Source organism: Protopterus annectens, chromosome 1.part1, assembly GCF_019279795.1.
Source record: "Protopterus annectens isolate FY-2018-M chromosome 1.part1, PAN1.0, whole genome shotgun sequence".
Taxonomy (NCBI): Eukaryota; Metazoa; Chordata; order Ceratodontiformes; family Protopteridae; genus Protopterus; species Protopterus annectens.
In genome coordinates, this window is record NC_056726.1 from 75,189,650 (window position 1) to 75,211,583 (window position 21,934).

Below are 21,934 nucleotides of genomic sequence, written 5' to 3' on the forward strand. Positions count from 1 at the left end.
AGGCATGACACAGGAAATACACATGGGGACCACAGTTGACACTCCACATACAGAGCCGGACTCTCGTACCAACACCGGGCAAGACAGCACTCAGTCTGCCAGCATCAGTCTGAGGGCCACCCGCTACCGCACAGCGGAACAGATGTGCGACCTGTGGAACACATACTAATGGCACACACACAACGTCACGTAGGATGTGTAAACTATGGCATTCTCACCTACGAAGACAACATGGTTACATGAATGCAGAGGTAAGCAACATGTTCTGGTGGTGTTATATTGGAAATATAGTGACGGATATGTCCCATTGGGATGTCTGAGGTTTATATGAAGCAGTTGGTAACCACCATCTTTGGATGTATGTCATTTGTTCACAGTACTAACGCAGCCGGTTATGTAGCACCATGTGGAATGGGTAGTCAAACAGACATCCGCGATTGGGGAACATACACCAGCAGTGAAAAGCACTGGGCAGGTGGACACAGTCCAGCAACATCTAACTTGACATATGCACATCGGTGTCCATTGTAGGACCCAAAATTCTGTTCAGAGCATGCCTGCTAGCTTCCTGCATTACTCATGTGATCTAATTGCCGACACCACGACACAGGTACACATAGGCACGCAAGCGTGTTCAATGTTGATGATAGCTGTCCATGAACTGCAGCACACATGCACAGAAATACCCAGGGTATCGGGTCCATACAGCTGCGCCCACATCACACTGCAGCACACATGAAGGATGTGTAATGGGTACTGTCCACTGTTGCAGTCAAGGGAGTCTGCATGTAGAATCTGGCCTCGTGTTGTTTCGCAGGCAACTTTGTCCCGCCTGGGAGGGACGTGTCAGCGTAGCACATGCCACTCTCCGTAATAATGCACACCATACTCCGGGAATGCAAAATGCAGGTGTGAAATGTGTACAGCCCCATACCAGTGTATAGTAGGCAATTCACATGGATGGACAAGCGTATGACTAAGATGGCACACATAAATGCAAACCCGTGGAATTACACTGCCGTAGTAAAGCATTACACAAGTCATACACATAGGGACTACAGTTGACATTCCCCATACAAGAAACACAGACAACCAGCCGATGAAGTCCAAAGCAAAGACGAGGTACTGTAGGGACCGTCAGTGACCAACCAGAGCACACCAAGAATTAAAGGCAGTCACCATAGTCTATTGGAGCACACTGGGGCTGCTTCATAAGCAGACTTATTCAGACTACATACAATGTAGTCCAACCTACTACATTTACAAGCATTAATTGGTTGGTACATTAGATGTGCTAGGTACTAATTACATGCCTTAAAGGCAGACAAGCGAACAAACCTTACCTGGGTTACACATCCCACACAGTGAGGACAACAGACATTGCTTTGAAAGGTACAGTATTCATCGGAAAATGGAAATATATGTACATATATGAAACATGAACCAACATAAAATGTTTTCCAAATGTCTGACTCTGTAAGCTACATGTATATGTCCTACGGATTGTGCCAATATATTAACAGAACTGCAGACACCTAGTAATATGAATGAACCATAATATATACACATAAACCATATGAATATGAGTACTGTAAAATAGACCAACGAAATGTAAAGATTCACAATGTGCTAATGTAACATTCATTTAGAAGGTTACAGAAATAAATCAATCCAGACATCCATGTGTAAATACTAACAGAAGGCCAGCGAGGTGCTTGCCCTCACATGTACTGGGATGTCATTCCACAGCATAGTGAGTGTCTGGGTGATGAATCCGTCCCAACAACACGTTCGATTAATGACAGTGTCAAGGTGTACATCAGCTGCCCTGTGGTTCTGAGGATCTACCTTATTTACGGAAGCATAGTCATCAGATCTGTTCGACCCAGCCGCATGCCAGGCACGGTCACCTCTGGGCAAGTGGTATGCAACTGTATACAGCTGGAATCTTCAGTCGGTCAGTATAACACATATACCTGAGACCCTGCATCCGCTTGTCGAAGAACTGTTGGTGCCTTCCAGCTGCTGCAGGTGTTGGGTCAGATACATTCTGAACGGGCATTGTACCCAATCATAGGTCTATTGAGTGATGAGTACAAGGGGACAATGACCTCCCTGATCTAGATGTGAATCCCTTCATGTTGATCTGCCCAATGTGCAAGGTCTACCTTTCTATGTTAGCAACATGTGTGTCTAATCTAACTTAACGGTTAACAACAACACGTGTCCCCAGATCACTGGTAACCCTCCGTGTTCAGTGGACTGCCACCTATATGGTAGCTCGGGGTAACCTTGTTCATCCCGAAGGGTATGCCTATGCATTTCCTGGGATTTAGCTGTAGGACATGTCTCTGGTACCACTTATCCACATCTGTGAGGCACTCCTGAAGGATATCTGTGTCAGATGTGTGTCTGACCTGGCATCCGGTTTGCAGTCGTATGCAAACATTGTCACCCATAACCCCTGTGTGCGTGTACATTGGAAACGAGATGCTGGAAATAGTGGACCCAGGACTGAGCCCCATGGGACACCACCTGTGACTGGCTGTGAGTATGACATGGCGCCAGCAACTATGGCCATGTGTGTTCTGTGACCTAGCCGTTTGCAACCCATAGGAATGTATGGATTTACATTCAAGATGACGGGTTTATCAAGTATACCCAAGGGGGTATTGTGTCGACGGCCTCTGCCGGGTTGAGGTAGGCTGTATGGACTGGTTTACCCTCAGCAATGGCCTTGGTGACTGATTCTACAAAGTGAAACACGTGAAAGGGGCATGATCTGACTATGACCAAGCTAAACTGGGTTGTATCCAAAGTATGCGGGTCCCCTATGTCCTCATCTATGTGTCCCATTATGATCCATCTCCATGGCTTTGCAGATAAGGCTTGTCAAACTAATGGTATGGTAATACCCAGGGTCAGTGGAGGCACCATCTATGTGGAGTGTGACTACAGTCGCCCTGTGCTACTACTCAGGCACGTATCCTGAGGTGAGGCTAGGATTACACAGCTGTCCGAAGTGTGGGTTAAATTCCCCATAGAGTTCCCGGAGTGCACAGCTGGGACACCATGTGGACCCATGGATGTTGTGTTAACTGCCTTGGGGCTGGATGTGGGTAATGCTGGACATACCAACGGCAGACGTGACACGTTCGAGTCCGATGCCCAAGGGACCACACACATAGCCGGCCTTAGGCATAGGCCAAGCAGGTAGCCATCAGGGTGTTGCTCTACTCGGGCACCTTTCCAGACTCTATTTGGTGTAGGTAGACCAGGAGGGGGGTAGCGGGTGACGTATCGGTGGCAACCTCTGCCTAGGTCACCACTTACCCTAAGGCCACTCTTCCCGTGGGTAATACAGCAGTACCCACACCCAGACGCGGGTCATCGCTAGGGTCATTGCTAGTATGGCTCATCATCTAGCTAAGGAAGGAAAGCATATTGCCGCAGACATAATGGCACAGCATAATGCCTCTTCGCCGGCCAACGGTAGGCATACGTCACCCGCGTCGGACGCATCGCGCGAGATGTCCGTTAACAATGCCGACAATGTGTCGCTTTGTGAAACAAACTCCACAGAGACATTCAATAATAGACAACGACGGACAACCCGATGTCCTCGGTTCGAGCTGTTCAACCTGTTACGCCATGTTAAATGTGTGTAGCACAGCGGAACCGGGCCAAAAAAGCAACGGACATGTCTGTGGCTCAGTGAACGTCACACGCAATGTTAAACCCTTGTAATATTGCACAGCCCATACATACGGAGGGTTAGTAATGGCAGTAGGTTAGTTCGATCAGACCGCAGCAATTAGTATAACGAGATCTACAACGGATACACCGGACAATCGGCAGCAGACACGGTTAAGACTAATTGGGGCCGACATGGTACCATGGACACGGACAAAATGTGCCCATTTGACTCATCTAACATTGGTACAGGGTCAGGGCGGTCAGGTACTGTCGGCGGACAAGACCAAACCCAAAGCACCACAGCAACACCCTGACAATCGAAGGCCTGTATGCATATGGGATATAAGCAGCTGTCATCTGAACAGCCCTGTGGTGACGACATATGCATCCTGGGCCATGAGCGAGGGGAATTAGGAATGTTCAACATGCAGTACCGCACCTTTCCCAGCAGGGGAATGGATGCCTGTGACGATCGCATTAATGGGGAAATTGATATGTAAATGTACATAGGTACCACGGGTATGCATATTAATGACAACGAACAGCTAACGTGCTCTGGTCACAGTAAGTGTCAAACGTGACTGCAGTCACGTTGGAATTATGACTATAGAACATATAGATGTGCACGCACGTAAAGCGCCCATGCTGCAAAAGACTGTTAGATATATAAGGCTGTAACTGCTTTCTGCACACGGCCGTCAACCGGATCAGACATATGTTACCGGAATAGTCAGAAGTAACGCAAAACACGTAACCACAGAGACACTGTAAACAGATATAAACGGAATACGGATATGCATGCTGCGCGCGTAACCCACAATCCGGACATGCGAGTGTACGTGCGGTGTGATCCAGTGGAACCAGGGAAGGTTACGGATGTCTCCTCCACACGTTTACATTCATAATTGTCAAATATATGCTTAAATAGTACCTATTGATTCCATGCTTTGTTATCGCAATGCTACTAATATACACATCGATATACAATAACCTGATCAACACACTACATTCTAAGGTGCACTCTCACCAATTATCAACTATGTGTCCGGATACTGATTGTATTTACCAATATTGTAGATATATTAACACATTGTTGCCGTATTATTGTTTCCATGAAGTAAGGCATGCAACACTGATATGTATATGTCAATGCTATAATCAAGACTTGGAGCACTGTCCACCTAACTATGAGCAGGTTTATTGATTAATTCGCTTTAAACCGACTCTGAAGGAAGTGAATTAGGGACGGCTATGTCATGACATCCGTACCCCGACGGTGCCCCATGTTAGTAGTTGAGAGAGCTCAGTATCCTTTCACTGTGGAGTCTATCGTATTTGACAGTGTCTGTTTCAGCCGATATATGTTCCATAATGTCGTTTATGAAGATGGGCAGGACGCAAGGTTTGCTGTATTTACGCATACCAGCACGTGGATATAGATAGGCCATGTCATACAAACGATGGGTAGTCAAGCAGACATCCACGACTGGGGAACATACAGCGGCAGTCAATACCACTGGCCAGATGGGGACAGTCAAACACGTTCTACACTTTACAAATGCACATCGGTGTCCATTGTAGGACTCAAAAAATTCTGACGTTTTTGCCAGTATGCGCCAGAAAAGCCAATCCGAAAGTACATACCGTGACTACGGCACCGCCAGACATATGCACCACCAGCGTGTTTAAGGTTGATGATACCTGCCCATGACATGCAGGACATATGAACAGAGGTCCCCAGACTGCCGTGTCCATACATGGCCCATATCCCAGTTCCGCACACATGAAGGATGTGTCATGCGCATGGGGTTGCAGCCCTGGTATCCTGGGTATGCAAAATGGGTCTCGGTGTTGTTTGGCTGATAATCCGTTGTCCCGCCCGTGGGAGGGCTGCTGCGGGTACAGGACGCCTTAGTCCCCAGTAAGGATGCAAAGCACCCATAGGGTAATGCTAAAGGCATGTGTGAAATGTGTTCAGCCCACATCAGTGTCCAGTAGGCATTTCCCAAGGATGGACAAACGCACGGACAAGATGGCACCCATAATAGCAAGCCTGGTGGAATCACACAGCCGTAGTAGGGCATGACACAGGACATAAAGATGGAAACAGCAGTACATACACCCCGTAGACATCCATCCTGCCATGCGAATCCCAGCGACACAGCAGCGAAGGTGCTATCCAGTATGTGGATCACCCGCCTCCACTCGGAACATACCTGCGACCGCGGAACACATATTAATGGCACACCAACAACGCCAAGTAGGAAGGCCATACTATCGCTAAAATATGGAGTTCACACACATAACCGATATACTGTCATGAATTCACAGGTTCTACATGTACCGCTGTGTTATACTGACAATTCAGTGGCGGATAGTTCACAATGGTACCTGTGAGGATTATGTAAAGCTGTTGCCAACCTGCAGGACTACAGTAACACCCTATGGGTAGATTGTGGAAGGACACCGGTTACGTAGCACTACATAATATGGGTAGGCGGACAGACATCCGGGAATGGGGAACATACGGCCGCAGTCAAACCCACTGGCCGAATGGACACAGTCCAACATGTCCTAAACTTTACATATGCACATCGGTGTCCATTGCAGGACCCAAATATTACTCCTTAAGTGAGTGTGAGCAACATAGTGTGAACCGAAGAGGTGACAGCCGCTATTACGGCACAGGTAGATATGTGCACCACAGGTGTCTTAAAGGTGATGACAGCCGTCCATGAAAATGCAGGACATATGAATAGGACTCCCCAGGCTGCTGCATCCATACACGCACGTCCATTATCCCATTTCCGCACACATGAAGGGTGTGCAAGGGTACCGTCGACGGTTGCAGACATAGGATCGTGGGTATGCATATATGGGTGTCGGTGTGGATTGGCAGATGATTCACCGTCCCGCCCGCATGTGCGGACGGGCATGGCATATGCGTTACTCCAATACTAATACCGATCATCCACCAGAAATGGAGAATGCAGCTGTGAAATGTTGACAGCCCGATACTAGTGTCCAGTAGGCAGTTCCCATGGATGGACAAACGTACGGCCAAGATGGCACCCATAGCTGCCAACCTGGGGAATCCACAGCTGTTGCAAAGGCATAACCCAGGAATACAGATACGTGTACAGTACACACCCCATTCAAAGAAAGACCATGGCAGATACCGGCGCACAACACACCATGTGCCAGCACATCTGTGGGCATCACACGCTTCTATAGAGTGGAACAGATGGGTCACCTGTGTAAAGATACCAATCGCACAATCTCCACGCCTGCTGGGAATGACATAGGATGGTCAAACTATGGCGTTGACACCAAAGAAAGACATCCGTGAATTAATAGGATTGATGTCAATACAACATGGCAAACACCCAATGAACAGGAAGACTTGCTGGCACCCTATGGCCCCAAACAATGTCACACATAGGTAGATGGAACAGTCAACATAAACTTTGCCTCCACCACAAGTAGCATATGGTATCCAAAGGTACTATAGACATGTATGCGCTATCACCCGTTGGCCCGTGAGACTTACACATAACATGGAAGTATCCAGGCTTTAAATGTCCACCCTTACACTTCCATTTGTCACTTTCTATGCGAAAGCAATGGGGATGTAGCCACAGCATAGAAAGCAGAGACGCTTAACGAAACACACACATGTCACCTTCACTGATAGAATACTATGAACACACGTATTACATGATATTGTACTATGGAACACAAACAAACCGGAAACATGCAGCAAGAATAGTGACCATAGTTACACACAAGCCAAGTCTTCATAAAATTTGAACAGTTCATGAAAACATGCAACGTTTTCGTTGTTTCCACAACGTGTGCAGGAAATATGCTATGTCTGATGAATGTTCACAAACAGGAATTTGAGTCCTAACATCATTTTAAATATCACACTGTTGATTGTGAACACTGTAACAATTTGCTTATTCAGATGTATCGTCGAAAGCAACGGAAACACACACACACACGGAAGGGACGGAGATGAACTCACGCTCATTTACATGAACTCAGTAGAGTGTGAACCAATTACACAACGCGCGACCGCGTTAACTGACGTGAGGGCTGTCGAAGGCATACATGAAGGCTGCTGACGTCACCTGCAAGACAATAGTTGGCAATAGCCAAGGCATGTGTTGCAGAGCGTCTAAAAGCATAATCAGTCGTTGAGGCAGCTGGAAACACACACACACGGAAGGGACGGGGGCGAACCGACGACTATCTACATGAACACACTACTGTATGAAGCATTTACAGAACGCCACCGAGTTTGCTAAACAGAGCGCTGTCACAGGCATACTTGTAGGCTGCTGACGTCAGCAAGAAGACAATAGTTGGCAATAGCCAAGGCATGTGTGCGGAGCGCCTAAAGCATAATCAGTCGCAGAGGCAGCTGGAAACACACACACACGCACACACGGAAGGGGCGGGACGAACCACGACTATCTACATGAACACACTACTGTATGAAGCATTTACAGGACGCTACGAGTTTGCTAAACAGAGCTGTCACAGGCATACTTGTAGGCTGCTGGCGCCAGCCAAGACAATAGTTGGCAATAGCCAAGGCATGTGTTGCGGAGCGCCTAAAAGCATAATCAGTCGCAGAGGCAGCTGGAAACACACACACACACGCACACGACAGGGACGGTAGACGAAGCTACGACTATCTACATTAACACACTACGGTATGATGAATTTACAGAACGCTACCGAGTTTGCTAAACAGAGCTGTCACAGGCATACTTGTAGGCTGCTGACGCCAGTCCGAAGACAATAGTTGGCAAAAGCCAAGGCATGTGTTGCGAGCCTAAAAGCATAATCAGTCGCAGAGGCAGCTGGAAACAAACACACACACGCACACGGAAAGAACGGGTGACGAACCTACGACTATCTACATGAACACACTACTGTATGAAGCATTTACAGAACGCTACCGAGTTTGCTAAACAGGCTGTCACAGATACTTGTAGGCTGCTGACGTCAGCAAGACAATAGTTGGCAATAGCCAAGGCATGTGTTGGAGCCGCCTAAAAGCATAATCAGTCGCAGAGGCAGCTGGAAACACACACACACACACGGAAGGGACGGGGGACGAACCTACGACTATCTACATGAACACACTACTGTATGAAGCATTTACAGGACGCGCTACCGAGTTTGCTAAACAGAGCGCTGTCACAGGCATACTTGTAGGCTGCTGACGTCAGCCGAATGACAATAGTTGGCAATAGCCAAGGCATGTGTTGCGGAGCGTCTAAAAGCATAATCAGTCGCAGAGGCAGCTGGAAACACACACACACACGCACACGGAAGGGACGGGGGACGAACCTCGACTATCTACATGAACACACTACTGTATGAAGCATTTACAGAACGCTACCGAGTTTGCTAAACAGAGCGCTGTCACAGGCATACTTGTAGGCTGCTGACGCCAGCCGAAGACAATAGTTGGCAATAGCCAAGGCATGTGTTGCGGGCGTCTAAAAGCATAATCAGTCGCAGAGGCAGCTGGAAACAAACACACACACACGCACACGGAAGGGACGGGGACGAACCTACCTACTATCTACATGAACACACTACTGTATGAAGCATTTACAGAACGCTACCGAAGTTTGCTAAACAGAGCGCTGTCACAGGCATACTTGTAGGCTGCTGGCGCCAGCGAAGACAATAGTTGGCAATAGCCAAGGCATGTGTTGCGAGCGTCTAAAAGCATAATCAGTCGCAGAGGCAGCTGGAAACACACACACACACGCTACGGAAGGGACGGCGGGCGAACCTACGACTATCTACATGAACACACTACTGTATGAAGCATTTACAGGACGCGCTACCGAGTTTGCTAAACAGAGCGCTGTCACAGGCATACTTGTAGGCTGCTGACGTCAGCCGAAGACAATAGTTGGCAATAGCCAAGGCATGTGTTGCGGAGCGTCTAAAGCATAATCAGTCGCAGGGGCAGCTGAAAACACACACACACACACACACAGGGAAGGGACGGGGGACGAACCTACAACTATCTACATGAACACACTACTGTATGAAGCATTTACAGAACGCGCTACCGAGTTTGCTAAACAGAGCGCTGTCACAGGCATACTTGTAGGCTGCTGACGTCAGCCGCAAGACAATAGTTGGCAATAGCCAAGGCATGTGTTGCGGAGCGTCTAAAAGCATAATCAGTCGCAGAGGCAGCTGGAAACAAACACACACACGCACACGGAAGGGACGGGGGACGAACCTACGACTATCTACATGAACACACTACTGTATGAAGCATTTACAGAACGCTACTGAGTTTGCTAAACAGAGCGCTGTCACAGGCATACTTGTAGGCTGCTGACGTCAGCCGCAAGACAATAGTTGGCAATAGCCAAGGCATGTGTTGCGGAGCGTCTAAAAGCATAATCAGTCGCAGAGGCAGATGGAAACACACACAGACACACACACACACACACACACACACACACACACACACACACACACACGGAAAGGACGGGGGACGAACCTACGCCTATCTACATGAACACACTACAGTATGAAGCATTTACAGAACGCGCTACCGAGTTTACTGAGCAGAGCGCTGTCAGGAGGCATACCCCTACGTGAGTGGTATCATTTGCAAAGGCAATGCGCCCTTTCGGTGTTTGGACAGAGTGCGCAGTCACGCAGTCTGTTACCATCCCAAGGTCGCCGGACACTAACACGTTAGTGCTGCAGTCGAGAATAACAAGTAACTACTGATCAGTACATCACTGCATACTGGGCATGCTCAGACACTTAGACTCGGCACAGGGCAGACATGCATACACATGTTGCGACGGCATGGGTGGCGAATGTGGACCGTCGTGTGTCCAGCCACACAACAGAAACCTGGCCATGCCACAGACGTGGCCGCGTAGGGGATAGAGGCATGCACCCGGGGTATTACTGCAGACGGCTGCGGTGTGCACTGTGCTGTGTGTCTATCTACACAGCTGCCTACTGGGCATGCTCAGACACTTAGAGTCGGCACAGATCAGACATGCATACACATGGTGCGACGGCATGGGTGGCGGAATGCGGACCATCCTGTGTGTCCGCCACACAACAGTAACCCGTCATGCCACAGACGTTGTTGTTGCTGCGGGGAATATGTAGGTGCAATTAACCATGTGTAGGACTGGCCTACAGTTTGTTGCATGCTACAGACAACCCTCACAAACACAGGATACCTTCACAGATGTCCTGAGGACACTGGTGAGTGGGCATGCTCTCACAACAGCACCGTTTGTGTGACATGAACCACCCATACATAGCCTGGGAACATTACCCATGGCAACACAGTACGCCAGCAGTCCCAGGTGTTCACACACCTGGCCACTGTTAAACAGCCATGCACCATACATACCAGGGGGGGGGATGTCTGACAGTTCTGCCCATCACGCATGGTGAGGATAGGCCCCACACAGGATGTACAGCCCTCAATGGTGATGCAAGACCGTATAGTGGATCCACTGGTCATCCACTCACTGTAACCAACACCAGCATGGGGGACCTCAGTGATGACCTCTCCACAGAAAACCACACACATCATATGACCGGTGTGGTACCCTACATGTCCTCCATGCCAATTTTGAACAGAGGCCAGACCGGAAAACGCCTACCGAATGCCTTCCCTGACCACCCACATGCATGTCTGCAACAGGCAAACATGATGACATCAGGACCTTGTCCACCACAGGTAGGCACATGGTGTGGTGGACCGCAGCCACTGACTACCTGTACATCAACAGTTGGAGCTACTACATGGCAGGGCAATGACAGTACCAGGGAAACCATCACCCATTCATACCAGCGTCACCATACGGCCCCACATACCAACATCCAGGTCCGCTCGTGGGAGTGGTACTGCAGAGGGCACATGAGACAACCACAGGGCCTTCCCTAACTGTGGTAAGGACATGGTTGGGGGCACACAGACCTGCCTGGAAATGGTCCAGAATGGTACAACAGTCACTGCACCCACAGACATTGTCTGCATACCACAGGACATGTTCCATGCATACATCCCCCCCCCCAACAGGGAACATATCCATCCCACCAGAGTGTATCCTCCAAAACATGTCATATGGCCTGGGGTGATCCCATATCTCTATGGCGTTTGACACGTCAGCAATGGGCACCGATGGTTTCCCTGGCTGTGTGCTACCCATCCTCTTTGAGGCCCTCAGCCCACACATGCGGCCACTGTGTCATGTTAGCCTTACTATGGGCTATGTCCCCAATGGATGCCATATGGCATCTGTGGTCCCACTATGCCAGGGTAGTGCTCCTATGGACTGTCAACAGCCACACCCTATACGCTTGACAAGTGTTGTCTGCAAAGCTGTGTGGAGGTCCATACAGGTGGTCATGGTTACAGATAGCGGTGTACAGCCAATACCGAACATACCCACAACTACATAGTCAAGGGCGGATCCTGCCTCCCGAACCTGCTCGTCCAGTCTGGAGTGTTCACCAAGGCCATTGATGGGGATATGTGGGTTTGCACACAGTACCATGACCTGGTGGGAGCGTTCAGAGCACACTACACATGGGACCCATGTAAAGGCTCGCCAGCATACATGTGGGGACATATGTCACCCGATGCTTCTCACACAGGTTGGAGGTCACACCACACAGGGTTGGTGCTGAAGGTGCTTTGTCACACTCATATCTGGACCCAGTGGAGGGCCACAGGGCTCACTCCTGTGCACCCTGCCAGATGGCATCCGACCTTCCAATGTGCATGCAATCATAGGGGGATTGTAGCAGACAAGGTATGCAGATGACTACGCACCGGCCGACATACCCAGCACGGGAGGTTACACAGACATCCACCTAGGGCGTCATAGACATGGCTGACTGGTGCCAGAGCCATGGCCTGCTACCAAATGCCAGAGAAGGTGCAGCCCTACCCAGTGTGAAGAACATGTTAGTCCCAATGTCACATGTAGGTGGTACGCCATTAAAGATGGTGGACATGTTCAGGGTAATGGCTACCACACCTGTTGGCAACCTCTGTCAACACACACAATGGCAATGTGGGTGTGAAGACATTCCATTGTGGCCTCCTGGTCTGGATGGAATGGCAACCACATCAGGGGTGTTCATTGTACCCTGTACACATCACACACCAGTGCAATGACTGCGTACAATGGCACATGTGGCCTGTAGCTAACCTGACGCCTGCAGCACTCGGAAGGACCGCAAACGTTCCACAAGACGGGGATGGCGTTGCTAGGACATGTGTCACAAGGTGCAACGCCAAGGGGACACTGGCTGTGGATCTGCACAGCACAGCTGCTCCGTGGTGATCTGTGCCCGACATACACGGCCATGTCTGACCTGGGTGACATGGGCACATTCCACCTCCCAGGCCCCATGCGAACACGGCCACAGAAGCGACTGTCAGACACCTCAACCCAAAGATGAGTGGGACGTGCTGGGGGAACAGGGTAACGACCAGACACACACTACAACACGGGGAGGAGTGCCAGGCCATGTGAAGGAAAGGCCCTGACTGCCTTTGTCCAGGACCGCTACTGACGTGTGGATGTGTGACTATAGTTATGCGCCAGTCAACCTCTGTGTGTCACTGCTAGACCAGGGACTGGGGACTGATGGATATGGCATCACCATCCTGAGGGGTGTTAGATGCCACACACAGTCATGCTAGGTCCACACATGTCGTAGGGCACATATCCTGTCACGTTCATGTGTGCCTATGTACCTATGTAGGGGTCCATGCCAGATGTGGGTAACTGTGCTATGCTGCTTTTGCCAGACATGCCTGTGGGTACACCACGACTACACGTGGGGAACTGATTACAGTGCTCCCAGTAGGCACGTGCAAGTACACCATCAGTATCATACGGGTTAACTGCACCAACATGGTGCTACACATGTAACCACCACACATACTGTGTACACATATCAATGAATGCTGCAACTGTCCTGCATGGTATGTCTGCTGCATGATGTCCGTGCACAACACACATCACATACACACCTGTCACCAGCCATACACACACACCACAACATACACAGCACGTACTATGCGGACACAGGTATCACATACACCTCTCACTATCGTGTCCACCCTGTGCATCATAATATGTCAGCTTAACCGTGCATTGATGGTGTGGCTCACAGTTATGCGGCAGAGACTTAATCATTTGCACAGGGTGATATGTGTGCCACAGGCATGGGCTGTACCAATGGATGACATCATGTGTGTGTGTAAGGGCCAGTGCATTGAGTGGGCATGACTATGTAGATTGCATGTGGGTGTGGTGGAGCCCTACAGTTGTGTCTGCTGTGTGTGGTGTGTGTGTACACAGTTCAGTCATCTGTGATGCCTACACGGGGTATGCTTGGCAGCCCCTGACTGTACAATGCAGGTGTTACGGCTCACTGTGTCTGCCGGCGGCGAAGGGACCCGCGCCTGCCTGGGGTCGCACGGGCACGACCGGGTGGAGGTACAGACTGTCCACTCTCCGATGTCACATGTCCGCTGGAAACGTGCCCACGACGGGGCCGTCCAGGGCCACGTCCACGTGGCCTGCTCTGTCCAGGTGTGGATGGTGTGGTAGCAGCTGCAGTGCTACTGCTACCATCACTGTCTGTGTGGGCATGGGAGGTGGCACGCACACGCTGACCTGCAGCAGGTGGTGTTGCTGGCACACGCCCACGTGCCCTATGCCTCACCCCTACCTGGTGTTCCTGCACGGAGTGCGCACGCTCAAGGATGGCCAAGCCTCGGTCGATGAGACCAGCCATATCGCCCAATCTCCTATCCAGAACATCGGCAAGATGCTGTTGTGCATTCGCCAATGCCTGGATGCTGTCATTTAGGCTACGGATTGCAGACCACTGCAGCCACTGCCCCACCTGGTACTGCCGTTCGGCACGTGCCCGCGCCGCCATTACAGTCTGGAACATGCGTCTGGTTATACCAGCTGCTGCACCCTGGACGGCAGGTGTATGTCTAGCGGTGCTCCCCCTACGGGCAGCACCTGCCACATGCCTGCGTGGCACTGCACCAGTCCTTACACTGGCAACATCGTGTGTCCCCACACCTTCTGCAGCCACCACACATTCCTGCTCGGGGACAACAGACGCTGACTGACCGTCATCTATGGGCAACAGTGTTGGGGTATGTGTCGGCATCTGAACTGTGTGCAGGGATGAAAGGGACGTATGTGTGATGTTCTCCAGTGGCACAGTCTCTGCCTGTGACGACCCTGCCTGTGCCTCATGCACATGCTCATCACCACTAGTATCTGTGGGGACACTAGCATCAGATTGACCGCAGGAGGGTAGCACCTACAGCACCTGTCAATACAAAGACATACCATCGGTTACAATACAGACACACACACACACACACACACACACACACACACACACACACACACACACACACACACACACACACACACACACACACACACACACACACACACAGCATGCATGTGATTATGCAGGTGGCATGCAGCATTCACACAACACAGACCAGTGAATGCAGACCAGACATTCTTAGTGGCAGTATGTACACTGCCCTGGTGGGGACAGTACAACAGGCAGGTGTCATTTAGTAGGCATGCAGTACACACATTCATGGTAGTTTGCATGCATCAGCGTGATACACCGTGTGGCCACGGGCAAGTTGGGAGTACACATGGCTGGCAACAGTATGTAATGTACACCGCAAACATCTGCGGTATCATGTGGACGTGTGAAGATGGTGTCCCACCGCATGCACCACATCATGATGGCTGTCATGGTGCAGTGTTATGTGTACAGTGTACAGATACAATGTATGTGTAACAGTGATGTCTGTGTAGGTACGTTTGCTGTGAGCTGTGTGCATAGCTGTACGGTGTGTGGTGCGGGCTCTGTGCCACTGCACAGTAGCAGGACACAGCTATGTGTCTGTGCGATGCGTGACCTGGGCGCATTACATTGCCATGTCTGTAAGCCTGTTCAGCTGCTCAGCAGCACATATATGGTGGACATTGGAGGCACCTGTAGTAGCTGTGGAGAGGAATGTCATGTCACTGGTGTACTACATCAGATGTCCAGGGGGTCCACTACATTGATGAACCCACTATGTGTGTACAGGGTGCAATGGTGAGTACCCACTGTGGATGTGCTGTGTGGCAACATGCCTGTAGGTATCAACCATGGCCTTGTCTGTCTGACTCATTGACAATTGTGTGTGGTAGACATTGTGCACACGGCCCTGTGGTGGCCCATGTGACATACACCCATACTAGTGTGGCGTGTCACATTCTCACGGATATGCTGACAGTGTGTATGTCTGCTATGTTGTGCATAGGTCATATCATGGTGTGACAATGCTGCAGCCAGACATCCACGTGCATGGGACATGGCATGCGCCATGTCACAACGTGTGCACCGGATGCAGGGGCATGGGTCACATTGGTAACACCTGTGCTCTGGCCAGATCACAGCTCACTCTGTGGTACTGTGTCCATACTGCACTGGCATACCAATGCATACTACACATGCAGCCATTGTGTAACACCTACACCATTGTATGCATAGCTGAATGCGTAACACACCAATTGGTTGTGTGGTGTCATACCACTCTACGGTAACGGGTGTATCTACTGTACATGGGTGGTGTGTATGTCGGGTGGTGCGAGCTGTATACCGTGGCGGGGGCACACACAGGTGAGCATGTCATGCCTAGACACATGGGGAATATCAATACAGCAGAACATGCGTTTGACTGGCAACAGACTTACCTGCAACAGACCCTTGGCCTTGACACGCCAGACGCACCTGTAAAGGCATTACACAAAGGTATACACATTAGCCATTACTATCTCCACGGTCAGCACTGTGCATGACACATCATGCATGTGTGTGGTTGCATGTGCTATGCACATGTCTGCTAACACAACATAGCATACAATGGTTTGCATCTTGTGTGGCCATATACCTGGCATGTATTGCTATATCATGTGTTGTACTATGACACCCACACCCACGCCGCCTATCATACAAACATGCAACACTGACTTACCATGCAGCTCCAGGCTCATAGCTCGGGAGACACCCACCTCCACGATGGGCGCAGGTGTTTCTGCGTGTTGTTCCGTGGGTGTCCCCAGACTAGCCAGGAGCTCCTCCGTAGCTGTGAGTGGGGGCTGTGTTGGTGGCCCACCACCTGTCCCACGTTGTTGCCTGGCGATTGCAGCGGCACGCTGTCTTGCATGCCGGATCAGGTCTGTGCAGTGCCTGCGGATTTGTTGGTAGCTGCGGTTGGTTCCGCCCACGCTGTTCACCCTCCTGCACAACTCCTCCCACATCTCCTGCCGTTCTTGTGCCTGCTGTGGCACATGGCTAAACAGGGGCTTGTAGTTACTCTGGAGGTATGGTATGATGACCTCCTCCTCCTGTCGGCTAAATGGTGGAAGCTCGGAACGTGGCATTATCTGGAAGACATAATGATGGTGGCAGGTCACATTCACACTGCTGTGCTGGCATACTGTTGGAAATGCATTGCTATGACATGTACGACATCTGCACAGTGATCTGTGAAGGGCATCGTGGCGGTGACACAGCCGATGTTGTGGCTTCACCATTGAGCAGTGGGTGTCACATCATATCTGTGTGCCACCCCATCACACTGTGCACGCACCATGTAGATGTTAGCCTGCCATGGACATGTGTACCTGGCTGCACCTATGTCCATATCAGTTGGCATATGTCCCCATGTGACGTCTGTGCTACTGTTCACCTGTACACTGTGTATATGTCAGTACACATCACGTCTGTGTCCATTGTGAACGTCAGCAGCGGCACTGTACACATACACATGGACACCTGCACATGCATGTGTTGTGCCATGTACTTCCACACAGCACTGTACCGGTGCTGGACAACTTGCCCCAGCTCACCTGTGTTGCATGTGATAGACATGGAGCAATGTGTAACCATGACACATTGGCAGGAAAGGCGAAGCATCGCGTGTACACACACATTGTGCAGAGCATCACACAGCACCTGTAACATGACAGGGTGCATCGCCACCACATTACTACTGTGTATGGTTGATAGTGTGAGTGCCTTTGGTCCATTGCACCATGTGGGACCGTGATAGCTCATGCAGCCTTGCTGGTCATCTCTGCATGATATGGCAGGGTATGCCACATACATGGCAATGGGTGTGACCCACTCAGGGGCTGACGGTATTGGCAGGGTGGCTGTCCATTGCTTTTGTCATAGCTGTGTGAAAATGGACATTCCACATGTTTATCACCATGGTGTGGACACTGTCCTCCAGCGAGGTATGCTGTACGCTGCTTGTTGAGGGTGTGTGTGGTGCATGCAGGTATCACACATCCATGCATACACTGTAGCCCTGGCAGGTGCTATGTGCTGGGATGTTGATCGACACAGTGCTGTATGTGTACACACACCGCTATCCCATGCACATGGATATCTGCCTGAACTGATGTGGGTAACACATATGTGTACATACATTGCCAGCTGCCACCCACATGTCTGCTGCTGCACTACACACCGCCATCCCTCCCTGTGTGAATGTGGTGTTGGCCTCAGCAGAGGTATCCGTGTATGGGGACATGGATGTTCACATAGCAGGCCCACTGATGGTATCGTCGATCTGACCATACACATATGATGCACCCTCACACATACGACCCATTCATATTGTTGTTCACAATGGTGACACGGCTATATTGCTATGCTGGAGCCATTCACAGACATACATACACAGAGGCATGCACGCCCATCTGTGTCATTGGCCGGACTATTGGTGTGGTTTGGCACCTAACGTGTTTGACTGCAGGTGGCGCAGACCTACTGTGCACATGTCTACATGGTAGGCCTGTTCTACGGTAGGCATCTGTGATGTGCTGTGCACATCTCATACCTGCACATTTGCTTGTTGTCCATCGGTCCACAGGCCAGTGGTGGGACATACAAGGTGTTGCGGAACATATGTACATGCGACCCTGTACAACTGTGACGCTAGCCTCTCAGATGCTCATGTGTCGTGGACATGAACACCGTACACACACATGTGGTTGTGGGCCGCCGTCCATACCCATCTCCACCTGTGGGTTGCTATCATCCCACACACTCCTTGTACTGTATGTTCAGGCTATGCAGCTATGTGGGGCTTGTGTGCATACAATACGATACTATGTGCCTTTGCACCCATCACAGACATTGTCACACAGGTACACCGGCAGCCATACACATCGCAGATTGTTGTCAGCATGTCACATGTGGTACACACCTAACACATCTCCTGCGGGACATGGTACTCTGTATGGGCATGTCCAGTAGTGACATACCACAGCTACCCCTACATGACGGCTATGCAGGACATGTCTGTGTACATCTACTGCCCTACCGACATCACATGGTACTACCTGTGGAGTATGTGTGTCTGCATCCATGCTATGGCCATAGATGACAATTGTACATCTATATGTGCAACATACCTCAGTGGGGTTGTCATGAGCACATGTTCCATGTGTCAATGCATTGTTTGTGTCTGTTGGGCAGTCATTGTTGTGCATGGTTTACATGGCTGACATAGTGTACTGTGTCTGATTCCAGGTACTTCATTGGGCTACCAGCATTGTACATTTCTACAGCACATTCCAGCCATCATGTAGCCAGCTTAGATGACAGTGGGAGGTGTTCCGCCATGTGCACATATGTCACACGGTGCAAGGGTGACTGACACACATTGTCGGGACTGGGTTCTGACTGCTGTGGATGTGTGTACCGGTGTTGACAACCATGACTGCACCAGATGGTGTCTTCTGGATGTGTGACATTCACAACAAACACCCACATTCACATAGCAGCACATCGTCCACGACAATTGACATTCCTGCCTGAACACTGTGTACGGTATGTTTGTATGACCACTGCATATATCACTGGTGGCCACCAGCATGGCTGCCTACAACAGCAGTGTGTATCCTGTGCAAACATGGGTTACACCAGTCACACCACACCTGTGCCAGCTGGCCCTGTAGTGGGTGACAGTGCAGTTCCATTCATCATGTAACAGTATACATCATGCACCAGTATGTTGCAGACATGTGAACGGCTGTGCTACTCAACATATGCACACATGACACATCACCTGGTACACCGTGTCTGCCTTGCCACCTGCTATTGTGACCACCCTGTGATGACATTGTATGGCCCACATGGACGTGGACATGTGATGGCTCAATGGTGAATTAACCGTCCAGGTGTGTGTCTAGCCAGGTGTCCAGTAGCCACTGGTCTGCATGCAGGGATAGTCTACATTGGCCTACTCTGTCACTGGGACTGTTGACTATGGTCATACTGTTGTTATGCAGGCATGTGCTGTTTGTCCAGTCTGATAGTCGTGTTGAACCACACTACCGTGGCACACATGACGGTGGACATCTGGCTAAGGTGTGCAGCCCACATGTACATCTTCTCATGCTATGCTGCCTGTGCAGCGGTGTCACATGTCTGCCTCTGGCAGGGCTGTCACAGGTGGGCACAGCATGCAGTGATGTGTGACAATGCTTACACCCTCCACTGTGCTGTACAGTAGCACTGCACACACAGTACAGCACACATGTCATTTATCTACGGTGCCTGGGACATGCCTCCATTTCCTACACGGCACACCTGCCAGTCCAGATTGTACACAGATCATACCTCCCAGTCACATACCTGGACTGCAACACACACAGGTGGGTGGTTCCCACACCACACCGTGATTTACACACATACTGTATTTTCCCATGACACATTGCATCATAGGTAGTCCATGTTCAGATACCCATGTTTGTGGCCAGTACACACATTGTGACACGCGACAGTGCAGACACTGTACACCACAGGTTACATGCCAGTCGGGTTGGCATGCTGTACATTGCACCTGGGACAGTTGCTACTGCTATGTATTGCCGGCAACAGGACCTTCCTAGTATGGACTCCCACGTACCCACACATGCTTGGCCATGCAGTGCGATAGCTGGGTGACACATTACACGACACATACCATACCTGCAATACCCTCAGCATGCACCAAACCTCCATGTGTCTGTATGCTAGGCCTACACACCTCCCCCCTCTGTTTGCTGAACATCCATGCTTACCATCCCTGCTAGCCACACCCTAAGCACACAACCATAGCAGCATGCATGGTACATACACACTACAGCCGTTATTACTGACATCCACTGACAGAGGTAGTTGAGGGCATGGCACCCGTCCGATGGACAGTCTATGTGCCTATGCCAACAGTGATCACAGTGCACTTCTGCTACATTTACACACTGGTAGGGACCATGCTATTCCACACTGAGACATGGTGGTGCTGGCACTTTCACAGACGCCACAGTGGTATTCCTGTTCCATGCACACGTGCTGTATGGGCACATGTGCAGGCTGTTGCACGGTAGTTTTGTTCACCTGTGTGTTGTGTGTCACTTGACAGTCATGGTGTGTCCTGCTGGTGCATGACATACTCCACAGCTAGCTACCTACACATGACTGCCAGACATTGCAGTGTGGGCCCTCACGCAGTGTGGTGGTATGTCTCTGCTGTTTGACTACATCCACATTCAATGCAGCATACCACGGTCATGCAGGCATTGACGACACAGATGTTGCTGGCATCCTGCCTGCCAATGGGGTACCTACCAACAATACACACTCTCACTCACTACAGGGTTCCAATCCTTGGCTGGACATTGTATTAACCCTGTGGACACATACATAGTACTGTCATGCACATGTTATGTCTGGGAACACAGTCCCAATGTCACCTCCAACCGCCGTAGTTGTTGTATCCCGCCAACCTGGCTGTTACATGTCTCTGCAGCAGCACACGTCAGTGACTGCTAGCCCATTCATGTACGTTGTGCACCCTGACCACCACACTACCACATCTATCACACTACACATGGATGGTACTGCATTGCACGTATGGGGCTGCATCTCTACACCCATGACTGGGCCATTCAGTATGGCACTGGGCCACATCTTGACATACATGCTTCACACACTCAATGACTACCTGCATGCCTTTCCTGGCACCCTTGTTGGGCTTCTGTGCGCCACAGCACACCACATCCCATGCTGGCCACCTGTCATATTATTGCATGGGTGG